Below are 27,116 nucleotides of genomic sequence, written 5' to 3'. Positions count from 1 at the left end.
CGTCGCACGATTCGCGCCCGGCCTGGTGATTCTCTGTCCTGGGCTGAGCGAATCCCATCCCCGCTATCTACTGCTATCCGTCTGTATGGTCGTGATCATAGGTTTAGAACATTCTGTCTAAGGAGCCTTGGTGAGTTTGTGCAGTGTATCTTGTAGATCAGTGTTTTTCAAACTTTTTCCAGGGACCCATTTTTACCAACCAGCCAACCTTCGGGACCCAACCCAGCCAACCTTCGTGGCCCACGCCGGCCAACCTTCGCGACCCACGCCAGCCGACCTTCACGGGCCACGCCAGCCGACCTTCATGGCCCACGCAGCTGACCTTCGCGGCCCACGCCAGCCAAACTTCGCGGCCCACGCCGGCTGACCTTCGCGGCCCACGCCAGCCGACCTTCGCGGCCCACGCCAGCCGACCTTCACCGCCCATGCCAGCCGACCTTCGTGGCCCACGCCGGCCAACCTTCACGGCCCACGCCAGCCGACCTTCGCGACCCACGCCGGCCAACCTTCACGGCCCACGCCGGCCAACCTTCGCGGCCGACGCCAGCCGACCTTCGCGGCCCACGCCGGCCAACCTCCGCGGCCCACGCCAGCCGACCTTCACGGCCCACGCCAGCCGACCTTCACGGCCCACGCCAGCCGACCTTCGCGGCCCACGCCAGCCGACCTTCGCGGCCCACGCCAGCCGACCTTTGCGGCCCACGCCGGCCGACCTTCACGACCCATGCCAGCCGACTTTCACGGCCCACGCCGGCCGACCTTCACAGCCCATGCCAGCCGACCTTCACGGCCCACGCCGGCCGACAGTCATGGCCCACGCCGGCCAAACCTTGCGGCCCACGCCGGCCAACCTTCACGGCCCACACCAGCTGACCTTCACGGCCCACGCCGGCCAACCTTCGCGGCCCACGCCAGCCGACCTTCGCGGCCCACGCCGGCTGACCTGCTCGACCCACCATTTTCTCCCACCTTGTAATGTTTAGGTGAAATGTGGTGAACCTCCAATTTCTAGATGAAAACATTTTCAGTTTCTGCATTTTTTTCCTGTAAAATTTTATCAAATAAAAACTCCCTCGAACTTGTAAAAATAGGGCTGCAACCGTATTAAAAAAATGTGGCTGCACTGTGCATGCGTGCCCGCTCATTGGCACGCATGCGCAGTGCGGCCACATTTTAAAATATGTTCGTGGCCATTTTGAAGGCCGTTTGCAGCCGGCGTTATTAAAAGCTGGCTGCTGCGGCTGTTATGCGTGGATTTGTACGATCGGGAGCACCGCGACAGACAGCTCCGCAACCCTCCCGACACCCACCCGCAACCCACCCACGGGTCGCTCCCCCGGCTTTGACAATGCCTGTTGTAGATGAAATACACGGCTGCCACTGTTCATCAATGGTGGAGGGAATCAAACTGACTGCTTTGTCCTGGATGGTGTCAAGCTTGTTGAGTGTTATTAGAACTGCACTCATCCAAGCAAGTGGAGAGCATTTCATCACACTCCTGTCTTGTGCCATGTAGATTGTGGACAGGCTGATGTACCATCAATTAGATGCGAGACACGATGAAGATCCAAACTGTGGCTATAATCAGCTAGTTGTTAGCCCAGTGGTCGACTACAGAGAAAGGCCGACCACCGGGAAACCTGGGTACGAGGCGGGGTCTACTTGCCTCTCGACCAATTGGTGAGCAGTCACATGACTAGACCCAGCCAATCAGACGAGAGGCACATGACCAGCCAGAGCCAATGGGAAACCAATGCTCTGCACCAATGGCAGTGCTCCCACTCATATCACCACACAGGCTTTGAGAGGTCAAGAGGTGAGTTACTCACCACAGGACTTTCACAGCTCATTATGGAGTTGCACTTCTGATTTTGGACAGGCCAGACAAGTTATCCATGCCTTCCGAAACAGTTTAGCTGAAGGCAGGCAGGTATACAGTAGTTGGTCTGTAATGGCTGCCCTAGGAGGACTGAGCACTTGGTAAGGGGGAGTCCTTGCTGCTGCACAGTTAGTAGGGAGAGTCAGATTTCAGTGGCTGGGCTTTGAATGGCATCATGGGGTGGAAAGACAGAGAGCAAGGCTGCCAAGGACAACTGGAAGGAAACCTGTCTAAAAGGAAAGCTCCAGCTGACAATGAGGGCATGATAATGGGATTTTGGATCCAGTTGCAATTAGGGGAAACCCTTCACTAATTGACTCCCAGTGATCAGAACAGCACAGGGGAGAAAATAAATGCAATAGGGTAATGGAGATCAAAACTAGATCGACCACTGAAGGTGATGCTACCTGGAGATGATCCAGCAGAGGTGGCGGAAGAGGATTCTGGGAGAAGTCAACTCTAACAAAACAAAAGGGATTGAGAGAGGCTGCTAGGAAAATTTGTTGTAGCCTAGTAGGTACTGGGAACCTGACTAGAGCTTCAAGGAAGAAATCGAATCGTGACATCACAGCCAGCAGGTAAGTGATTGGTTGGTGACTGGTAAGTAGTTTTTCTTTTTCTTTGCTCTTATTCCCTCTTGGCGTTGTCGTAAAGTTAATTTAAGGGTTAAGTCATGGTAGGAGATCCCTTCTGGTGTCCCTGACTCCTTCACGTGCAGGAGGTGTGTCCAATTGCAGCTCCTGTCCGATGGCTTGATGGCTCTGGACCTTCAGGTGGGCTCACTTCAGAGTATCCTTAATGCTGAGGAAATTGTGGATAGCATGCTGAGTAAGGTGGTCACATCACAGATGTTTTAACTAATATGGCAGGGGGGTGCGAGCCGATACAGAAAGTCAGAGGGAAGGTGGGGACAGAAACAAAAGGCAGTAAAGGCAAAAGTGGAAGGCAGAGAAACAAAAGACAAAAATCGAAAAGGGCCACATTACATCATAATTTTAAAAGGGCATTAAATGTCAAAAAAACATTTAAGGCTCTGTGTCTCTATGTGAGGAGCATTTGTAATAAGGTTGATGAATTGACGGATATAATGTAATTGGGATCACAGAGACCTGGCTCCAGGGTGACCAAGGATGGGAACGCAACATCCAGGGGTATTCAATATTCAGGAAAGATATAAGGAATGAAAGGGAAGTGGAGTAGCATTGCTAGTTAAAGAGGAGATTAACGTAATAGTAAAGAAGGACATTAGCCTGGATGATGTGAAATCTGTATGGGTGGAGCTGCGGAACACCAAAGGGCAAAGAACTTTAGTGGATGTTGTGTTCAGGCCACCAAACAGGAGTTGTGAGGTTGGGGATGGCATCAAACAGGTAATTTGAGATGTGTGCAGTAAGGGCAAAGCAGTTATTATGGGTGCATTCAATCTGCATATTGATTGGGCGAATCAAACTGGTAGCAGTGCGATGGAGAAGGATTTCCTAGAATGTATAAGGGATGGCTTTCTCGACCAACATGTCGAGGAAGCAACTAGAGCAGGCATCCTAGACTAGGTATTGTGCAATGAGAGACGATTAATTAGCAACGTTGTGGTGTGAGATCCTTTCGGGAAGAGTGACCATAATATGGTAGAAGTCTTAATTAAAATGGAGAGTGATACAGTTAAGTCTGAGGCTAGGGTCCTGAACTGGAAGAAAGCTAACTTTGATGGTATGAGACGCGCATTGGCTAGGACAAGCTGGCAAAGAATACTTAAGAGGCTGATGGTGGATTGGCAATGGCAGATAGTTCAAGAACACATGAGTGAACTTCAACAATTGTACATTTGTCTGGCGCAAGAGTAAAACAGGGAAGGTGGCTCAACCATGACTAACAAGGGAAGTCAGGGATAGTGTTAAAGTCAAACAGGAGGCATATACATTGGCCAGAAAAAGCAGCAAGCTTGAGGAATGGAAGAAAGTTAAAATTTAGATCAGGAGGGCAAAGGGTTTAATTCGGGAAGGGAAAATAGAATACGAGAGTAAGCTTGCAGAAACATAAAAACTAACTGCAAAAGCTTCTATAAATAGGTGAAGAAAAAATACTGGTGAAGACAAATGCAGGTCCCTGACAGTTAGAATCAGATGAATTCATAATGGACAACAAAGAGATGGGAGACCAGTTGAACAAATACTTTGGATCTGTCTTCACTGAGGAGGACACAAATAACCTTCTAGAAATACCAGGGGACGGAGGGTCTAGCATGAAAGAGGAACTGAAGGAAATCTTTATTAGTCAGGAAATTGAATTGGGAAAATTGATGGGATCAAAACCAATAAGTCCCCGGGGCCTGATGCTCTCCATCCCAGAAAACTTAAGGAAGTGGCCCTAGAAATAGTGGACACAATCCGAACATTCTATAGATTCTGGGAGAGTCCCAATGGATTGGAGGGTAGCTAATGTAACCTCACCTTTTAAAAAGGAGGGTTAAAAAAAGGAGAATTATTGATCGGTTAGCCTGACATCAGTGGTGGGAAAAATGCTGGAGTGAATTATTAAGGATGAAATAACTGAGCATTTGGAAAGTGTGGACAGGATTGGTCCAAGTCAGCATAGATTCACTGAAGGGAAATCATGCTAGACAAATCTTCTGGAATTTTTTGACAATGTGGGGCTGGTTTAGCACAGTAGGCTAAACAGCTGGCTTGTAATGCAGAACAAGGCCAGCAGTGCGGGTTCAATTCCCGTGCCGGCCTCCCCGAACAGGTGCCGGAATGTAGCGACTAGGGGCTTTTCACAGTAACTTCATTGAAGCCTACTTGGGACAATAAGCGATTATTATTATTATTATGTGACCAGTATAGTGGACAAGGGTGAGCCAGTGGATATTGTGTATCTGGACTTTCAAAAGGCTTTTGACAAGGTCCCACACAAGAGATTAGTGAGCAAAATTAAAGCTCATTGTATTGAGGGTAATGTATTGATGTGGATAGAGAACTGGTTGCCACACAGGAAGCAGAGAATGGGAATAAACGGGTCCTTTTCAAAGTGGCAGGCAATGACTAATGGGGTACCGCAGGGGACCTCACTGAGGTACCGCAGATGACCCCAGCGGTTCACAACATATATTAATGATTTGGACAAAGGAATTGCATGCAATATCTCCAAATTTGCTGACATCACTAAGCTGGGTGGCAGTGTGTGCTGCAAGAAGGATTCAAAAAGGCGGCAGGGTGACTTGGACAGACTGGCTGAGTGGGCAAATACATGGCAAATGCAACATAATGTGGGTAAATGTGAGGTTACTCACTTTGGTGGCAAGAAACAGGAAGACAGATTATTATCTGAATGGTGGCAGTGTAGGAAAAGAGGAATGTTGTGTTTGATCTTCTATGCCTTGCTAAGGAATTCACCAAACACGTAAACTTGTCCAAACCAGGGAGCTAGATTCTCCGTTTATGGGACTATGTCCCCACGCCGTCGAGAAAACTGTGGTCTTTTATGCCGGAAAATCTACCGTCAAAAGGCCACAGATTCCCTGTTTTGCTGGGGGCCAGCAGGTAGCTGTCATAGAGCTCGCAGCTCTAGCTGCCGATGCGGCCCTCCTGCACTTCCGCGTCAGAGGCCGCACATACGCATGGCAGTGGCTTCCAGCGGCCGCGCTGTGCTCCATGGCAGACTCAGCCCGCAGACCTTGACTGCCGAAATAGTGCCCCGCATCAGCCGCACGCGCGCCTTGGACCGCCTGCACACATTGCCCCCAGCCCCAAATGAAGCCCCCCCACACGCCGGTTGGCCCTCCCCCAATTATGGCGGCCCCGGACTGAGTCCGCATCCGCCATGCGAGGATCACGGACGGTGGGGTCATGTTAGAACCACGCTGTCGGGAATTCGGCCGGTCAGCAAGGGAGCATTGCGGGGCGAGCCTCAGTCAATGGCCTGAGGCGGTGGATACTTGGAACGGCGTATTCCTAGAGTACGCCGATTTTCGGGATGCGGAGAATTGCAAAACCGGCATCCGGCCCGATTTCGTGCACGAAAATGGATTCTCCGCCCTGTCGCCGAATCCGATTTCAGAATCAGGGGGAGTGGGGGGGTGGAGAATCCAGCCCAGGATCTTTATTGAATCACTTGTGTTAAGATAGCGATCTGTCACAGAGCAAGTTATCATGGATCTCTTTATATTCCTCTGGAACTACACCGAGTACCCATTGTTCACCAGTATGTCTTAGTACCATCTCCTACAACTGTCTGCCGATGGCAGGATGTGTCTCCACTTATATGGGAGTTCCTAGTCACCTGACCACGGTCTAGAGACTGCATGGTGCGTCTGCGCAGCCACCTACTGGTTGGGCGTCGCACACTATCCAACTATGTTATCGCTTACAGGCATATCACCACATCCCCCATCCTCACAAAACATTAAAATATGTTTACAAGCAACATTGATAATTGACAATTATGATATTTGTCAAACAAAGTGAATAAGTTTTACTCAGGTGTCCAGAAACATGATATGCCTATCCAGTGTCCGTCTCCTTTACACAGATCATTGTGCCTCCCTCAGGGATCACCTTTGTGATCATTCGAGCTGTTGCCAGCCTCTTCGAAGATTGGTTTAGGTGCCGGCCTCTTGTTTCTCTTTCTCTTTGCTCTGTGCCTTTGGATGGCCTGTGACTGCCACGCTTGTGTCACCTGTCTCTTTCTTTTGCGCTTCCTGGCATGACGTTGTTTGCTACTTGTCGTTGTTTCCATTGCTGGTTTGCTGGTGGGATGAGCTAGCTGTCCCAGTATTCTCCTCTTTTTCCTCTTTATTTTGAGAACACGATGATGTATTTTTTTGTGTCTCTTGCTCTTGTGGTTTTACGTAACAGCCTCCAGTGTGGTGCTGGTTGTTACCGTGTGCTGAGATGTTTGCAAAGCTTCAGGCATCGCGTCATCTTTGGGTGGTATGACCACGCCCACTTCTGCGGCCTCACTGACATGTCAGAGTGCCTCTGTTTCTGGTGCCTGAGTTAAGGTTGGAACTGGGGTTACAGATATCGCCCCTTCTTGCCTCGCTGGAGCGTTGCTCACTTGCTCTTTGTCACTCGAGATTATAGTACTCTCTGGTTGTGCTGAACCAGGCACTGGGTCATCTTGATCAAACTCACAAATATGTGAGTGATCTGTGGAGCTGCATATTGAGATTGTTATCAGTTCTTCCTCAGGGTCAGTCTTAGAGTTGCCTGCTACTGCAACGTCTAAGTCGCTGTCATCACAGTCATCATCTATGTCTTCCCATTCACCATTGTTGTTGTCGCTGGTTTGGGAATGAATTACAGGAACTGTTTCACAGACCTGGAACGAATCATCACATACCTCTGAGTCCAGTTTCTCTAATATTGGGATGATTTCTTCCGTCACTGGCTCGGTCAATGGCTGATCCTCTGTTGTATCAGCAGCTTCAATTTATAAATGCGCCATCTCCCAGCTCCCGCTCTTCCCAGAGTCCAGCACAGTTTGGGTGTCCGCTGTGACCAACTCATCATTCCTTCCAAACCACCGGAGTAGTGCTTCTGGAGCCTTGTCATTAAGCCTGTCTGTGTTGTTGGAAAAGAGATCTGCAAGTAGTTCATAGTAGTCATCATCTGTCTCACCTTCCATGCCATCACTTTCTGCACCCTCGTCAAGATCGTCGAGCAGATATCTGTAGTGGTCATCATAGGATTCAGCATTATTTGCAATAATTTCTCCTTAAAAATACAACATTTCAGACAGAATTATTTGTTCATGCAACAGGGTGCCAAGTTCAAAGTCAGCCTTGAGTTTGGCCGCCGAACCTTGGCTTAACATTCCACGCTGTGGAAGTTCAGTGGGACTGAAGAAATTGAAGAACGATTCTTTTGGAACAGTGTTTGTCACATTTCTGGGAGTGCTTTGACCTTTGCTTTTGGTTGGATCGTTCTCATCATTATATTCTTGTCCTGCCTCTAGTTGATTTTGCATCCCATGCAACCGATGATTTGTGGTTCAGCAGAGTGATTTAAATGCCATGAATCCAACAGATACACTTTAGTGATTACCTCATTTGTGAAATACTCATTCGCCTCGAATTTAACCTCGAGAGTGAAACTTCACGGCTTCCCATGCTCTGTCCATTTAACATTCACATCTTGCAGATGCTTTAATATGGGTTTGTCATGTTCCCGTATCATGCCACTGAGCCCATGTACATTCTTGAAGAATGTTAATCAGAATTGTGGAATGCTCACCAGCTGTTCTGTCCCTTAAACTGATTTGTCGTCCTCCACCTGGATTTCTTCCAAATCCTCATAAATGTTGCACACTCTAATGTCTTGTAGGGATCCAAAGTGTCCAGTTGACCAGCCATCTTCTGGGACACATAGTTGCTCAATTAAATTCAGGGATTCACATGCATCTGCTCCTAGAATGGACTCACGATTAGTGTTCAAATGGAGAACGTCACAATATGCCTTTTAATATGCACCCAAACTTTTAGGTCGCTGTCGTGATCTGCATATCTGTGTATATATATATACAAGGGGTCAGTGTAAATGCACTACAGCTAGGCAATCAATAGAGGGAGCACGGGAGATGTATAAATATGAACAGATAGGAAGTCAGAGGCACATTTTACAGGAACGGCAGCTAGTGAGCAGGCCACAGACAGGCAGCTCAGATGTAACATAGTATAAGCGCTGGAGAGAGAACAAACTCATAGAAATAAAGCATCTACTTCAACTGTAAGACTACGAGCTTTATTCAGACATAAGGAACAATACAGTCACGTTCCCCCATTGTCTCAAACTCATTTCCATTGTAGCCGAGTAGCGTCCTTGGCTGGGTTGCAACTGTTGGCACATCTGAAAACTGTGCAGATCACGCAAGATGGGGAGGTTTGCCTTTGCTCCTGTGTCACGTTTGCACTTCACCATCATCTCATTTAACTGCACTGGAACGGTACATCTGTTCTTGATGGTAATGCCCAGTGTCGGACTCACCGTGTTTGTGGCCAAGATTGAATCCACGAAAAACAAGTCACCATGGATCATCTCATAAGCTGCATTTATCGACCACAAGCAGTCAAGTGATCTACTGTGGGCCTCTGAAGAACGCACAGAGCACTGTTTCACCAAATGACCAACACGGTTGCACTTGAAACAAACTCTTTCAAAGGCCGGGCATTTCCGTGGGCCATGTCGAGTGCCACACCTCTGGCACATGTTTTGCCATCTTTCGTAGAATAATATCGTTCATTAAATTTTAATGCTTCATCTTAGCTTCTGTTCTGCTCTTTGGCACCAGACAAATTATATGATTCTGTTGCCTGAGGACCTACCGCCACTAACAGAAATGCAAGAAGCCTGTCTTCAGGCTGTGCCTGCAGGCCTAGGGCTAAAAGGTAGAGTCCGAATTGATGCTTCAAGAAGCTCCAATTTCTTTCTCCATTACCCATGAATTGGAGGTGGCGGGGTCCTTTATATCGTCCAACCCGAGCTCCATCCTTCTACTGCATTAAGTCACCTAAGGTTGCAGTTCACCAGATCAGTCTGTCAGCGGAATGCCTAATGTTGTCTGCCATAGTTATCTTTAAATCTTCAGCACTCATGGTACCGTGTTGTATTTGGTCTTCTATGCCGTGCTAAGGAATCCACCAAACACGCAAACCAGGATCTTTATTTACTCACACGTGGTAATATAGCGTTCTGTTATAGAGCAAGTTATTATGGGTCTCTTTATACTCCTCTGGGACTACACCCAGCACCCACTGTTCATCTGTATGTCTTACTACCATCTCCTACAACAATCTGCTGATGGCTGGATGTGTCTCCACTTATATGGGTGTCCCTGGTCACGAGACCATGGTCTAGAGACCACATAGTGTCTCTGCACAGCCACCTGCTGGTTGGAGATCACACACCATCCAACTGTGATATTGCTTACAGGTATATCACCACAGGGAAGTGCAATGAGACCTGGGTGTCATGGTGTAACAGTCGCTGAAGGCTGGCATGCAGGTACAGCAGGTGGCGAGGAAAGCTAATGGCATGCTGGCCTTAATAGCAAGAGGATTTGAGTATAGGAGTAGGGATGTCTTGCTGCAGTTATACATGGCCTTGGTGAGGCCAAACCTTGAGTATTATGTGCAGTTTTGGCCTCCCAGTTTGAGGAAGGACATTCTTGCTATTGAGGGTGTCCAGCGAAGGTTCACCAGACTAATTCCCAAGATGGCAGGACTGACATATGAAGAAAGACTAGACTTTCAGGGCTTGTACTCACTGGAGTTTGGAAGAATGAGAGGGGATCTCATTGAACTATATAAAATCCTGATGGGACCGGACAGGCTAGATGTGAGAAGAATGTTCCCGATGTTGGGGATGTCAAGAACTGGGAGTCACAGCCTTTCAAGACTGAGATGAGGAAGAACTTCTTTCTCAGAGAGTTGTGAACTTGTGGAAATCTCTACCACAGAAAGCTGTTGGGGCCAGTTCTTTGGAGATATTCAAGAGGGAGCTGGACGTTATCTGTGTGGATAAAGGGATTTGATTTGATTTGATTTATTATTGTCACATGTATTAGTATACAGTGAAAAGTATCGTTTCTTGCATGCTGTACAAACAATGCATACCGTACATAGGGAAGGAAGGACAGACTGCAGAATATAATGTTACAGTTATAGCAAGATGGAGAGAAAAGATCAACTTAATACGAAGTAGGTCCATTCAAAAGTCTGATGGCAGTAGGGAAGAAGCTGTTCTTGAGTCGGTTGGTACGCGACCACAAACTTTGGTATCTTTTTCCTGATGGAAGAAGGTGGAAGAGAGTGTGTCCTGGGTGCGTGGGGTCCTTAATTATGCTGGCTGCCTTTCTGAGGCAGCGGGAATTATAGATAGTCAGTGGATGGGAGGCTGGTTTGCGTGATGGACTGGGCTATATTCACAACTTTTTGTAGTTTCCTGCAGAGCAGGCTCCTTACCAAGCTGTGATACAACCAGAAAGAATGATTTCTATGGTGCATCTGTAGAAGTTGGTGAGGGTCATAGCTGACATGCCAAAATTCCTCAGTCTTCTGAGGAAGTAGAGTCGTTGGTGGGCTTTCTTAACTATAGTGTCGGCATAGGGGGATCAGGACAGGCTGTTGGTGATCAGTATACCTAAAAACTTGAAGCTCTCGACCCTTTCTACTTCGTTCCCATTGATGTAGACAGGGTCATGTTCTCCACTACGTTTCCTGAAATCGATGACAATCTCCTTCGTTTTGTTGACATTGAGGGCGAGATCATTGTCGTCGCACCAGTTCACCAGATTCTCTGTCTCATTCCTGTACTCTGTCTCATCATTGTTTGAAATCCGACCAGCTGCGGTGGTGTCATCAGCAAATTTGAAAATCGAGTTGGAGGGGAATTTGGCCACACAGTCATAGGTGTATAAGGAGTATAGTAGAGGCCTGAGGCCACAGCCTTGTGGGGCACTGGCATTGAGGATGATCATGGAGGAGGTGCTGTTGCCTGTCTTTACTGATTGTGACCTGTGGGTTAAAAAATTCAGGATCCAGTCGCAGAGGGGGGAGCCGAGGCCAAGGCCACAGAGTTTGGAGATGAGTTTCGTAGGAATGATGGTGTTGAAGGCTGAGCTGTAGTCGATAAATAGGAGTCTGACATAGGTGTCTTTGTTATCTAGGTGTCCCAGGGTAGAGTGCAGGGTCATGGAGATGGCGTCTGCTGTGGACCTGTTGCAGCGGTAGGCGAACTGTAGTGGATCAAGGCAATCCGGGTGGCTGGAATTGATTCGTTCCATGACTAACCTTTCGAAGCACTTCATGATGATGAATGTCAGAGCCACTGGACAATAGTCATTAAGGCACGCTGCTTGACTTTTTGTTGGTACAGGGATGATGGTCGTCTTCTTGAAGTAGATAGGGACCTCAGATTGTTGTAAAGAGAGGTTGAAGATGTCTGCGAATACCCCCGCCAGCTGATCCATGCAAGACCTGAGTGTTCGTCCGGGTACCCCATCTGGGCCAGTGGCTTTCTGTGGGTTGACCTTCGGAAGTCTGCTCTGACGTCTGCAGTGGTGATCTCAGATACAAGTTCATCCGCGGCTTCTGGGGTGGAGGGCACGCTCTCTCTGACCTCTATCTGAAAGCGGGCATAGAATACATTGAGCTCATCAGGGAGGGGTGCGTTGGAGCCGGCAATTTTACATGCCTGCATCTTGTAGCCCGTTATGTCTTGCAGACCTTGCCATAGTTGGTGGAGTTCCGTGTGGCTAGCCAGGTACTTGAGCTTGGTCCGTTACTGTCTTTTGGCATTTTTTTTTTTAATAAACAATTTTATTGAGGTAGTTTTTGGCTTTATAAACAGTTACAGACATCATCAGAAAGGAAGCAAAAAAGGCAAAAATGTGCAAACATCCACGTACTTTCAATACTTCCACCGTAACATATTGCACAAGCCCACTCCCCTCCCACCGGTACTACCCGCCATATTTCCCTCCTACTTTACTCTACCCCCCCCCCCCTCCCCCCACCCCCCCTGCTGACGCTCACTCTCCCGCAAAGAAGTCAATAAATGGTTGCCACCTCCGGGTGAACCCCTGCACAGAACCCCTCAAGGCGAACTTAATTTTTTCCATCCCCAGGAAACTCGACATGTCCGCAAGCCACCACTCAGTCTTCGGGGGCTTTGAGTCCCTCCACGCCAATAATATTCGTCGCCGGGCTATCAGGGAAGCAAAGGCCAACACATCGGCCTCTTTCTTCCCCTGGACGCCCGGGTCTTCCGAAACCCCAAAAATTGCCACCCCTGAGCTCATCACCACCTTTGTTTTTAGCACCTGGGACATGACCCCCGCAAATCCCTCCCAGTACCCCCTCAGCTCAGGGCATGCCCAGAACATGTGAACATGGTTCGCTGGTCCTCCCGTGCACCTAGCGCATTTGTCCTCTACCCTGAAAAATTTGCTCATCCGAGCCACCGTCATATGGGCCCGGTGAACGACCTTAAATTGGATCAGCCCGAGCCTAGCACATGTCGCGGTCGAGTTTACCCTACTCAGGGCCTCTGCCCACAGCCCATCCTCCATTTCCCCGCCTATCTCCTTCTCCCATTTAAGTTTCAGTTCCTCTGTCTGGGACCCTTCCTCCCTCATGAGCACCTTATAAATACCCGAGACTCTACCCTCCCCTTCATCCCTCCCAGAGACTATTCTGTCTAGGATCCCCATTGGCGGGAGGCGCGGGAAAGATGGGACCTGTCTACGAACAAAGTCCCGCAACTGTAGGTATCTAAAATCATTTCCCCTTACCAACCCAAATTTCTCCTCCAAGCTCCTCAAACTCGCGAAGCTCCCTTCCAGGAACATATCACCCACCCTTCCCGCCCCTGCTCGCCGCCATACTCGGAACCCCCCATCCATTCTGCCGGGGGAAAACCGATGGTTGTCGCAGATTGGCGCCCAGACAGACGCCCCCATCTCCCCCACATGCCTCCTCCACTGGCCCCATATCCGCAGGGTCGCCACCACTACCGGGCTGGTGGTGTACTTGGCCGGCGGCAGCGGTAGAGGAGCCGTGACCAGGGCTTCCAAACTGGAGCCCCTGCATGAAGCCGCCTCCACCCGCTCCCAAATAGACCCCGTACCCACCATCCACTTCCTTATCATAGCGATGTTGGCCGCCCAGTAATAATTGACCAGACTCGGCAAAGCCAGCCCTCCCTCGCTGCGGTTCCTCTCCAACATCGCCTTCTTCACCCGCGGAGACTTTCCCGCCCAGACAAAGCTCATGATCAGCCCGTTAACTCTTTTGAAGGACTGTGGGATAAAGATCGGGAGGCACTGAAAAATAAACAAAAATCGAGGGAGGATTGTCATCTTTACAGTCTGCACCCTCCCTGCCAGCGACAGCGGGAGTGCATCCCATCTCCGAAACTCTCCCTTCATTTGCTCCACCACCCTGGCCAAATTTAACTTATGCAGCCTGCCCCAGTCTCGTGCCACCTGGATTCCCAAATACCGGAAATTTTCCTCAACAAGCCTAAACGGTAGCCCTCTCAATCTGTTCTCCTGGCCCCTTCCCTGGACCACAAACATTTCACTCTTGACCGTATTTAATTTGTATCCTGAGAACTGGCCGAACTCCCTCAGCATTCCCAGTATAGTTCCCATCCCGGCCACTGGGTCCGACACGTACAGGAGCAGGTCGTCTGCATAAAGAGAAACCCTGTGTTCAACCCCGCCCCTCACCATCCCCTTCCAACCCTCTGCGGCTCTCAGCGCCATCGCCAGCGGCTCTATGGCCAGCGCAAACAGCAGCGGGGAGAGCGGGTAGCCCTGCCTGGTCCCTCGGTACAACCTAAAGTGCTCCGACACTTCTCTGTTGGTCCTGACGCTGGCCCTCGGGGCCTGATATAATAATTTGATCCAATCCACCAATCCCTCCCCGAACCCAAACCGTCCGAGCACCTCCCATAGATAGTCCCACTCCACCCGGTCAAAGGCCTTCTCGGCGTCCATTGCCACCACTACCTCCACCTCTTTACCCGCCGGGGGCATCATTATCACGTTGAGCAATCTCCTCAGATTGGCCGCCAGCTGCCGACCTTTCACGAACCCCGTTTGATCCTCCCCAATCACCTCCGGTACACAGTCCTCCATTCTACCCGCCAGTACCTTTGCCAGGAGCTTGGCGTCTACATTAATCAGGGAGATTGGCCTGTAGGACCCGCACACCTCCGGGTCTTTACCCCGCTTCAATATCAGAGATATGGTGGCTTGTGACATTGTCGGCGGCAGGGTCCCTCTGTCCCTTGCCTCATTGAAAACCCTCGCCAAGACCGGGCCCACCAGCTCAGAGAACTTCCTATAAAACTCTACTGGGTATCCATCCGGCCCCGGGGACTTCCCCGACTGCATGGCCTTTAGGCCCCCCAATACCTCCTCTACTCTAATCGGGGCGCCCAGCTCTTCCACTCGCCCCCCCTCCAACTGTTGGGAATGTTAACCCGTCCAGAAACCTTTTCATCCCCTCCGGTTCTTCCGGCGGCTCCGAAGTATACAGCTTACGATAGAAGTCCCGGAATACCCTATTCAATTCTGCCGGATCCTCCACTTTGCGCCCCCCCTCGTCCCTCACTCTACCTATTTCCCTGGCCGCCTCCCTCCTCCTGAGTTGCTGCGCTAACAGTCTGCTAGCCTTTTCCCCATACTCGTACACCACTCCCTTCACCTTCCTAAGCTGTTCCACGGCCCTGCTCGTGGATAGTGCCCCCAGTTCCGCCTGTAGCCTCTGCCTCTCCCTGAGTAAAACCTCCCCCGGGGACTCCGCGTGCTCTTCATCCATCCGACCCATTTCCCTGACCAATCTATCCATCTCTGCCCGGTCTGCCTTGGCTCTGTGGGCCCCAATTGAAATCAGCTCCCCCCGCACTACTGCCTTTAGCGCCTCCCACACGGTCGCCGCTGAGACCTCCCCAGTGTCATTCACCTGCAGGTAATTTTTTATACATTTCCGAAGCCTCTCGCAGATCCCCTCCTCCGACAGCAGTCCCACATCTAGCCTCCATTGCGGGCGTTGATAACTCGCTCCCCCGAACTGCAGGTCCACCCAATGCGGGGCATGGTCTGAAATGGTAATTGCTGAGTATTCCGTGTTCTTTACCTCCCCCATACAGTCCCTGCTTATTACAAAGAAATCTATCCTGGAATATACTTTATGGACGTGTGAGTAAAACGAGTAGCCCCTTCCTGTTGGCTGTCCCTCTCTCCAGGGGTCCACTGCCCCCATTTGCTCCATAAACCCTTTCAGCTCCCTTGCCATTGCTGAGAGTCTACCCGTTCTGGGACACGACCGATCCAAAGTCGGGTCAAGGACCATGTTAAAGTCCCCTCCCATTATTAGCCTGCGAGAATCTAAGTCCGGGATCTTCCCCAGCACTCTTTTAATGAAGTCCACGTCATCCCAGTTCGGGGCATATATATTCACCAGCACCACCCTTCTCCCCTCCAGTCTGCCCCGTACCATCAGGTATCTGCCCCCCCTGTCTGCGGATATGCCCTCTGCCTCAAATTGCACGCGCTTGTTGATCATGATTGCCACCCCTCTGGACTTCGAGTCCAAGTCCGAGTGGAAGACCTGGCTAATCCAGCCCTTCCTTAGCCTGGTCTGGTCTGACACTTTCAGATGTGTCTCCTGCAACATAATTACGTCCGTCTTTTGGCATCTTTGATGGATTGCCTTAGATCATATCTGACTTTCTTGTATAGGTCAGGGTCGCTTGTCTTGAACGCCTCAGATCTAGACTTCAGGAAGCAGTGGATATCCCTGTTCATCCAGGGTTTCTGGTTGGAAACACTCGGATTTGCTTCTTTGGCACACAGACTTCTACACACTTACTAATGAAGTCTGTTCCTGTGGTGGCGTACACGTTCAGGTTGGTCGCAGAGTTTTCAAATAATGACCAGTCCACTGACTGCAGTCCTGTAGGAGATCATCCGATTCCTCAGATCAACATTGCATGACTTTCTTTGACGGATTCTCCCACTTCAGTTTTTGCTTCTAAGCCGGGAGCAGGAGCACAGCCTTGTGGTCAGATTTGCCAAAGTGTGGGCGGCTGATAGAGCGGTACGCATGTTCGATAATTGTGTAACAGTGGTCCAGGATGTTTGGGCCTCTAGTAGAACAGGTGACATTTTGGTGGTAACTTGGTAGTATGCTCTTGAGCTTGGCCTGATTGAAGTCCCTGGCCACAATGAACAAGGCATCGGGATGTTTCATTTTGAGGCTACTTGTGGTGGTGTATATTTCGTCCAGGCGATTTTCATGTCCACATGGGGTGGGATCAGGGCCGGCCCAAGGCACCGGCAACTCGGGCAGTCGCCCGGGGCGCCATGTGCTAGGGGGCGCCAGACTCGGGTCCCGCGCATGCGCAGTTGGGCCGGTGCCAAATGCGCATGCGCGGTGGCCGCCCTCCCCCAGGGCGGCCCCCTCCGCCCCCCCCTCGGCCCCGCCCCCACGCCTCGGGCCCGCCCCCCTCGCCTCGGGCCCGCCTCGGGCTCGCCTCGGGCCCGCCCACCCCGCCTCGGGCCCGCCCACCCCACCTCGGGCCCGCCCACCCCACCTCCGCCTCCCCCGCCTCGGGCCCGCCGCCCCCCCCCTCGGGCTCGGCCCCCCCCGCCTCAGGCTCGGCCCCCCCCCCGCCTCGGGCTCGGCCCCCCCCGCCTCGGGCTCGGCCCCCCGCGGCCCCGCCCCCCTCGGCCCGGCCCCCCCCTCGCCCCCCCCCCTCGGGCCCCCCCCCCCCCCACCCACCCTCCCCCCCGAAGGGCGCCGAAGTTCAGCTTGCCCGGGGCGCCAGCAACCCTAGGGCCGGCGCTGAACTGCCTTCAGGATAAAGGAGTTGAACTCCCGCGGAAGGTATTGGGGCGGCATTTTAGCGTCAGGTATTCTAGGTCCGGGGAGCAGAAATTCGCCAGTGTTGCTACACCTAGGCACCAGGAGGTGTTGATTAGGAGGCAGACCCATCAGGCCATATTTTGGCGCCTGCAATATTCTCCTGTGAAGGTCTTAGTCATTGAGTTTGCTGCATTCTCCTCAACATGAACTTAGAGGACAGAGAGGTCCTGGAAGGAGTAAGCACATTAGGAGAGGAGCAGGAAGAGGAGCTGTAATTTGATATGGCTGCCGATAATGGTGATCAGAGAGGTATCCTTGCTGCCCGATGAGGTGGCCTTCTTTTGCCACCCTCATGGAAGAGGACATCCCTCCATCCCCTCATGGCCTCTAGTATTAGATCTAGGTCAGTGACATATTGTGTACCTCTAGTTTAGTGAAAACCTTTGGTACAAACTGCAGATCTCCCCCTCAGGACAACCAGCAGCCCTAATGAGTTGTTATGGGGTGTCTAAATGAGTCCGACATTTCAGATGACCCAGCTCTATTCCCCTCTTTATTCGATTGAGGCAGATAGGAAATTCATATCTATGTAAATTAAGAGCTTATCCTTGTGAAAATCTGAACTTTGGTCAGTTCTCCACTGAATGACAGTTTCTGACACCAAAACAGACTTGGCTCCTGTTTCCTGTCTCCAAGGTGAGAATCCAGCCCTGGAAATGTCGGGAAATGAACAAAGAAAGGGGAGGATTAGCAGTTTGCATTAGCTTTTCATAGAATTTACAGTGGAGGAGGCCATTCGGCCCATCGAGTCTGCACCGGCTCTTGGAAAGAGCACCCTACCCAAGGCCAACACCTCCACCCTATCCCCATAACCCAGTAACCCCACCCAACACTAAGGGCAATTTTGGACACTAAGGGCAATTTATCATGGCCAATCCACCTAACCCGCACATCTTTGGACTGTGGGAGGAAACCGGAGCACCCGGAGAAAACCCACGCACACACGGGGAGGATGTGCAGACTCCGCACAGACAGTGACCCAAGCTGGAATTGAACCTGGTACCCTGGAGCTGTGAAGCCATTGTGCTATCCACAATGCTACCGTGCTGCCCACGGCATCCATTTTATGCTGAAATTTCTATGATTCTATCAAATAATTAATTTCTAGAGTGGTTCATAATTTGTAGGAAGTGCAGTGTGAACAATTGGCAGATATGCTGCTGCATCTGTTCTGTTCTTCACACCTTATCTAATTAATGAAGAAAAACATCCACTTGTGAATGCAGAAACCATCTCACTGATACATGCTCCCTATTGGCAATCCGCATTGCAACTCAACTTTGACTCACAGTACGCACGCAGATCAGTTACAGCTAGTACGTGTGATGTGCAGTCTTGCTCACTCAATAATAATAATAATCTTTATTATTGTCACAAGTAGGCTTACATTAACACTGCAATGAAGTTAATGTGAAAAGCCCCTAGCCGTCACACTCCAGCGCCTGTTCGCGTACATTGAGGAACAATTCAGAATGTCCAAATTACTTAACAGCCGTCCTTTGGGACTTGTGGGAGGAAACCGGAGCACCCGGAGGAAACCCACGCAGACATGGGGAGGACGTGCAGACTCCGCACAGACAGTGACCCAGCCGGGAATCGAACCTGGGACTCTGGAGCTGTGAAGCATTTATGCTAACCACCATGCTACCGTGCTGACATCTTTAAAAAATGCCAATTTTCCATTACAGAATATCTGGAAATTAAAATAAAATTAAACTTCAAATGTTCAAAGCATTATAAATTAAGTAAAATTAAGTAAAGCAAAAAGTGTAGATGATATAAAGCAAAAAGTGCAAAGGATACTGGAAGTCTGCAGAGGGATTTGGATAGTTTAAGTGAATGGGCTAGGGTCTGGCAGATGAAATACAATGTTGACAAATGTGAGGTTATCCATTTTGGTAGGAATAACAGTAAAATGGATTATTATTTAAATTATAAAATGTTAAAACATGCTGCTGTGCAGAGGGACCTGGGTGTCCTAGTGCATGAGTCGCAAAAAAGCTGGTTTACAGGTGCAACAGGTGATTAAGAAGGCGAATGGAGTTTTGTCCTTCATTCCTAGAGGGATGGAGTTTAAGACTAGGGAGGTTATGCTGCAACTGTGTAAGGTGTTCGTGAGGCCATGTGTATTGTGTTCAGCTTTTGTCTCCTTACCTGAGAAAGGACATACTGGCGCTGGAGGGTGTGCAGAGGAGATTCATTAGGTTAATCCCAGGGTTGAGGGGGGTTGCATTAAGAGGAGAGGTTGAGTAGACTGGGACTGTACTCATTGGAATTTAGATGGATGCGGGGGGATCTTATAGAAACATATAAAATGATGGTGGGAATAGATAGGATAGATGTGGACAGGTTGTTTCCATTGGAGGGTGAAAGCAGAACTAGGGGACATGGCCTCAAATAAAGAAGTAGATTTAGGACTGAGTTTAGGAGAAACTTTTTTACCCAAAGGATTGTGAATCTATGGAATTCCCTGTCCAGTGAAGCAGTTGAGGCTCCTTCATTAAATATTTTCAAGATAAAGATGGATAGTTTTTTGAAGAATAATGGAATAAAGGGTTATGATGTTCAGGCGGGAAAGTGGAGCTGAGTCCACAAAAGATCAGCCATGATCTCATTGAATGGCGGAGCAGGCTCGAGGGGCCAGATGGCCTACTCCTGCTCCTAGTTCTTATGTTCTTAAAATCAGAAAGATACACTAAGCCAAATGTTATGTTCCTACCTAGCTTCATTTTTTTGCCACTCTCACCATAGAGTTGAATTCGAATCAGTAAAAAAATGTGATTAGTAAAAATAATCATTTGATACTCATCTGTGGGGAAGCATTATAAGCGTTGTATTAAAAAAATCAGCATCTGTGGACAGTGTGATAATATGCATAAGCAATCATGTAAATAGTAATGTATAAGACCTCCAACGAGCAGGTGGCAGTAGAGAACAACCACGTGACTGTTACTTCGAGGAGTCTGGAGACAGTCATCGTTGTGGATAGTCGTATCTGTAGTAGCTCTTGGATAATTTGTTATAGTTAATTTTTTGATTTATTTCTCAGTTATCTAACTAATGATCTGGAATTGGAATTGAAGGCACTGTTGCTAAGGTTGCAGATGATACAAAGATCTGTAGACAGGTAATATTGAGGAAGCAGGGGGGCTGCAGAAGGATTTGGACAGGCTATATAAATAACCTTTATTGTCACAAGTAGGCTTACATTGACACTGCAATGAAGTTACTGTGAAAAGCCCCTAGTCGCCACATTCCGGTGCCTGTTCGGGTACACAGAGGGAGAATTCAGAATTCTCAGCTAGTACGGGTATTGAATCCGTGCTGCTGGCTTTATTCTACAACACAAACCAGCAGTCTAGCCTACTGAGCTAAACCAGCCCCCTCTTCAGATTGTATAAATCTTTCGCCTTTTACTAAAGATTTCCATGGAGAGGAACACTCGGAGTCTTCATTAATTTTTTGATTGCTAGGAGAGTGGGCAATGAAGTGGCAGATGAAATACAATGTGGAAAAGTGTGAGGTTATGTACTTTGGAAGGAGGAATGGAGGCATAGACTATTTTCTAAATGGGGAAATGCTTAGGAAATCAGAAGCAAAAAGGGACTTGGTAGTCCTTGTTCATGATTCTCTTAAGGTTAACGTGCAGGTTCAGTCAGCAGTTAGGAAGGCAAATTCAATGTTAGCATTCATGCCGAGAGGCCAGAATACAAGACCAGGGATGTATTTATGAGGCTGTAGAAGGCTCTGGTCAGACCCCATTTGGAGTATTGTGAGCAGTTTTGGGCCCTGTATCTAAGGATGGATGTGCTGGTCTTGGAAAGGGTTCAGAGGAGATTCATAAGAATGATCCCTGGAATGATGAGTTTGTCGTATGAGGAATGGTTGAGGGCTCTGGGTCTGTACTCGTTGGAGTTTAGAGGGATGAGGGGGGATCTTTTTAAAACTTACAAGATACTGTGAGGCCTGGATAGAGTGGATGTGGAGAGGATGTTTCCACTTGTAGGAAAAACTAGAACCACAGGACACAATCTCAGACTAAAGGGAAGCTCCTTTAAAAGAGAGATGAGGAGGAATTTCTTCAGCCAGAGGGTGGTGAATCTGTGGAACTTTTTGCCGCAGAAGGCTGTGGAGGCCAAACCACTGAGTGTCTTTAAGACAGAGATATATAGTTTCTTGATTAATAAGGGGGTCAGGGGTTATGAGAAGGCAGAAGAATGGGGATGAGAAAAATATCAGCCATGATTGAATGACGGAGCAGACTCGATGGGTCAAATGGCCTAATTCTGCTCCTGTGTCTTATGATCTAACCCACACATTTATTTAATACTAAGCATTTAACTAGTCAAAAACTAGATGTTCTCTTGTGCTTGATTTCTACCGGCCAAGCACCAGAAAGTAACAGACAGCAGATAGAAGGCAATTGGACTAACTCTAATTCCATTCCTCCTCCCTATCAGGTGACCAGATTGTAAATATTCCAGCTTGGGTAACGAACAATTACATAACATTCTACAGGTTGCTTGCCAGAGGAATTATTCCCAATGTCTTCAAGGCAGGAGGAAGTAAAAATTGCAAAAAATGTTCAGTTGTTTGGAGAAGCATGTAATAAAATCTGCTTTATTACAAAAAAATAACATTTTCCTCATCCATCCTTGTTCTTTTGGTGCAGTCCCATTCTAAGCTCAGCCAACCACAGGAGTCACTGTACTTAGAGAATAAAACCATGGACACAAATGCCATCCAGTGGCTGAACAGAGAACTGCTGCAACTCAAAATTATAAAGAATTGCTAGCATCAGGAAACTTAGAAGTAATGAAAATTATAAACTGATTCAGATTTCATTCAAGAATCTAATAAAACTCTGGAAATACCATTCTTCTGATACCATAACACTTGCATCACAAAATTGAATTGCATTTTGAAGAGTTATGATGTGTTGCCCTGTTGCTATAAGACCATAAGACGAAGGAGCAGAAATAGACCTCTCAACCCATCGAATCTGCTCTGCCATCAATGGGATCACGACTGCTCTGACATAATCCTCAAATCCACTTTCTTGCCTTATCCCCATAACCCTCGATTCCCTTACTGATTAAATATCTGTCTCTCTTAGCCTTGATCATACTTAACAAAAACTCAGCCCCTACAGCCCTCTGATGTAAAGAATTCCAGATTCACTACACTCTGAGAGAAGAAATTCCCCCTCATCTCTGTCTTAAATGGGTGACCCCTTACACTGAGCTTATGCCATCTGGTCCTCGACTCTCCTACAAGGGGAACATCCTCTCAGGATCTACCCTATCAGAATCCTATGTCTCTCATTCTTCTAAACTCCAATGAGTACAGTCCTAATCTACTCAACCTCTCCTGATGAAAAAAAAAATCCCTCCATACTCGGGGTTAACTCAATGAACTTTCTCTGGACTGCCTCCAATGCCAGTATATCTTTGCTTAGATGAGGGGACAAAATTGTTCCTAGTATTCCAGATGTGGTCTAACTAGTGCTTTGTGTAGTTTTAGCAGGGCTTCCCTATTTTTATACATTCCCTTTGCAATAAAGGCCAACAACTAATTGTCTTTCCAATTACCTGATGAACTTGCATGGTAGCTTTTTATTTTTTTTAGAAAATATTTTATTGAAGCATTTGTAATTTTCACAATTTAACATGTTGACATTTCTAAAACAACCACGCTGGTCGACGCACAAAAACCCCCCGAAAAGAACAACAAACAATAAACCACGTCCCACACTTCTCCCACCCTGTCTCCAATTAACCGTTTACTAAGCTCCCAGTCCTCATTTAACAATACCGTGCCTCCTGTTTCCCCCCCCCCCCCCCCCCCCCCCCCGACTTTTCCCTTTCCCCCCTTACTGCTGACGTTCAATTTTTGTTAAAGAAATCAATGAGCGGCTGCATACTCCGGGCGAATCCCTGTATTGATCCTCTCAGAGCAAACTTGATTTTCTTCAGACTGAGAACCCCAACCTTATCGCTGACCCGCACTCCTGACTTTGGGGCTCCGAGTTCCTCCATCTCAGCAAGATTCGTCTCCGGGCCACCAGGGAGGAGAAGGCCAGGATATCGGACTCCCTCCTCCGCTTTGTCCCCGGATCCACCAACACCCCAAATATTGCCAATTCTGGACTCGGAGTTACCCTACCTTCCAGGACTTCTGACATAACATCCACAAATCCCTGCCAGAATTCCCTCAGTTTCGGACATGCCCAAAAGATATGAACATGGTTGGCCGGGATACACCCACCCCTCCACATCTGTCCTCCACCTCCTCGAAGAACCTACTCATCCGGGCTCCCGTTATGTGGGCTCTGTGGACTATGATTTATGCATGAGGACCCCAAAGCACCTCCGGTCTGCAGTTTTTGAGTTTTTCTCCATTGAAATAATATTCAGCTCCTTTATTCATTTTCCTACATTATGTTCTATATTTCTGCCCACTCACCTAACTTGTTTATATCCCTCTGTAGGCTATTTGTATCATCCTACGACTTGCCTTCCCAGTTAATTTTGCGCCATCTGCAAACCTGGCAACAGTGCATTCACTTCTCTCGGCCAAGTCATTAATAAATATTATAAATGCCTGTGGCCCTGGAACAGATCCTGTGGCATCCTAAAATTGCCACTCTTATCCCAACTTCGATTTTCTTTCAGTTAGCTAATCCTCTATCCATGCTAACATAGTGCCCCCAAAACCATGGATTTTTGCCTTTTGTGTGGTGCCTTATTGAATGCCTTTTGGAAATCCACATATATCACATCTGCTGGTTCCCCTTCATCTATCTTGCTTGTTACCATCTCAAAGAATTCTAAGGAATTTTTCAGGCATGATTTCCTCTTTATGAAGCCATGCTGACACTGCTTAATTATATTTTGCATTTCTAAATGCTCTGCTGTTATATACCTTATAATAGATTCTAACATTTTCCCAGTGACAGAAGTTAAACTAACTGGCTTATTGTTACTTGCTCTTTGTCTCCTTCCTTTCAGAATACATTAGTAGTTTTCAAGTTCTCTGGGACTTTTCCAGAATTGAAGGATTCTTGGAATATTACTACCAGTGCATCCGATATCTCTGTAACTACTTCTTTTAATATCCCATCGGGTCCAGGGGACTTAACGGCATTCAGCCCCATTAGTTTCCCAAGTACTTTTCCCCTAGTGACCGTTATTGTATTTATTTCCTCCTCTCCCCACACTTTCTGTCCCTTGATTATTTATTTTTTAAATAAATGCTTTGTCCTGTTGTGGATTTGCCTGAACAGCTCACACCAGCACTGCTTTGTCCTGTCGTGGACCCTAGTGAATAATTCACACCAGCACTGCTTTTTCCTGTTGTGGATGCTCCTGAACAGCTCACACCACCACTGCTTTGTCCTGCAGTGGATTCTCCTGAGCCATTCTCTCTCCAGCAGGTTTAGTTGTGAGATCCTGGCTTGCTTGAGACTCTGGCTCTCTCTTCCTTATTACAAAACGATCCATTTTAAATTTTACAGTCCTGTTGCTTGTTTACTACTGACAAAATGGAGGAATCGCAATCGCGCCCAAAGTACGTCAGCCACGCGCCCCGCTTCAGGCAGGAAGACTGCATTTAATTTTTAAAAAAATCTTCTCCCAGGTCAGCATGCTGATGTCAGGAGGAGGCGGTGTTTCTCTCTGGGCTCTGGGCATGCACACTGATGAGCTGGCACGCATGCACCCGCATTTTTTTTAGCTGATCGCCGTTGTCTTTTTAAAAATAAATTTAGAGTACCCAATTATTTTTTTTCCAATTAAGGGGCAATTTAGCATGGCCAATCCAGCTAACCTGCACATCTTTGGGTTGTGGGGGTGGGACCCACGCAGACACGGGGAGAATGTGCAAACTCCACATGGACAGTGACCCAGAGCCGGGATCAAACCCAGGTCCTCAGCGCCGTAGACAGCTGTGCTAGCCACTGTGCCACATGCACCCCGCTGCCATCATTTTTAAAACCGCTCACAGCCGGCATTGTTACAAGCTGGTTGTTGCGCGTGAATTCCCACAATCAGGAACGCTGCAATGGATGGCTCCGCGACCCACCTGGCACCCGCCCGCGGGTTGCGACCCCCACTATGAAAATGCCTGCTCTACCTGTTGCAATAACAAAAACCACAAGGTAGATTTTCATATTTCATCTAGATTTCCAGGTCCAACATCAATGGAATAACATTTACGCAAGTTCTGTAAAAGGTGTGTGATCTGGCCTACCAGATTCCTGTTCAAACACTGAAGATGAAAATCTACTCCATATTGTTTTCTCCAACTGCAAGCGAGGCCATTGGAGATTCAATGCATGCTTTTCATTATTCTTATTGTTGTCCTATTTTCACTGTTACTTTGAAGCAATAATCTAGATTTACCTTATCCATATTGTTTACTATAGATATATTGCAATGAGGTCCCACCTGAAGCACTTTCTTTCCTTACTGTAAAGTTTGAACTTTGTTAACCTTTCTCCAGAGCTTTCCCTTTGAATGTTGGATTGCTTGTGTTGTTCTTCTCTGTAACCTTTTCAGTACAAGAATATATATATATATTTTTAATTTTTCAGTACCCAATTATTTATTTTTTTCCAATTAAGGGGCAATTTAGCGTGACCAATCCACTTAACCTACACATCTTTGGGTTGTGGGGGGTGAAACCCACGCAGACACGGGGAGAATGTGCAAACTCCACACGGACAGTGACCCAGGGCCAGGATTCGAACCTGGGTCCTCAGCGCCGTAGGCTGCAGTGCTAACCACTGTGCCTCGTGCCGCCCTCAGAATATATTTATTTGTGACATGATGAGCAACAAGAAAAAGTGCTCTCAATGCGGTCTGATCAGAAAATCTCCATATTTTTGGGCACATGCACAAAATATATTTAATAGTATTCAATTTCATTTTTCTCAAGTTGAATACCGATCTAAGACAATCTGCAGATCCATAACTGCATCCTCTTTGTATTCTTTTGTGTAATTTAGATTTCTTAGAAATTTGACAAAGCAACAATTGATCAGACTCCAGCTCACTTACATATGTTTACTGCAACAAATGATGTTTGGTTTTCACAGTGAGTCTCCCCTCAGAGGTTATTAAGGTAAGTCTCACACTAACTCAGTGAGAGTTAATGGGCTGGATTCTCCGCCGACGAGGTGCTCTATTTTGCCAGCAGCCCGGGGGCTTTCTGATGGCGTGGGGCTGCCCCACAATGGTAAACCCCATTGACCAGCCGCCGAAACGGAGCATCCCGCTGGTTTTTTGAACCAGAAATCTGGCGCGGCGGGATGGAGAATCCAGCCCAATTGGTCTACAAGGCCAGTCTAAAAGGCCAGCTGTTACTAGGCGATGGTGGAGTTAACTAAATCAGTAAACACTGTATTCTAAAGCAGTTAAGCAGCACTCAAGTAAGTATTGACAAACTCTTTCCAGATTTAACAAAAAATATTGGGCACAATATATTTTTTTCTTATTTAAAAAAAATAAATTTAGAGTACCCAAGTCTTTCTTTTTCCAATTAAGGGGCAATTTACCGTGGCCAATTCAGCACCCACAGGTACGACGTGCCCCCCCCCCCCCCCCCCCCCCCCCCCCGCCACACACACAAATCATGTATACCTATACCAGGGGCAACTCCAGCTTCTGCTTGTCTGTCCCACTGAACCTCCCCAGGACAGAATCTTGTCCTTGGTAATGTGTTGAAAGTCACCTTAACCCCCACTGACTGCTGGCCACATAGCTGAAGACTATCGCCAATAGGAAATTGGCAGTGTTAGTAATGTAA

At 48.2% G+C, this 27,116-nt stretch overlaps 1 long non-coding RNA gene and 1 other non-coding gene across 2 annotated transcripts in view; one reads left to right on the top strand and one right to left on the bottom strand.

Moving 5' to 3' along the window:
• LOC119971883 overlaps positions 1–25,929 on the bottom strand; it is a 47,090-nt gene extending 21,161 nt beyond the window's left edge. Inside the window, exon 1 of the long non-coding RNA XR_005461939.1 lies at positions 25,757–25,929. This is a non-coding gene — a long non-coding RNA (uncharacterized LOC119971883). The remainder of the gene's footprint in view (positions 1–25,756) is intronic.
• LOC119972059 lies at positions 20,682–20,795 on the top strand. The gene has a single exon (XR_005461988.1). It is a non-coding gene; the product is annotated as a U5 spliceosomal RNA (small nuclear RNA).
• Positions 25,930–27,116: the final 1,187 nt, after the last annotated feature.

This window comes from Scyliorhinus canicula, chromosome 9 (genome assembly GCF_902713615.1).
Source record: "Scyliorhinus canicula chromosome 9, sScyCan1.1, whole genome shotgun sequence".
Lineage (NCBI taxonomy): Eukaryota > Metazoa > Chordata > Chondrichthyes > Carcharhiniformes > Scyliorhinidae > Scyliorhinus > Scyliorhinus canicula.
The sequence above is the reverse complement of the archived record's forward strand: the minus strand, read 5'-3'. Positions and strand labels throughout refer to the sequence as shown.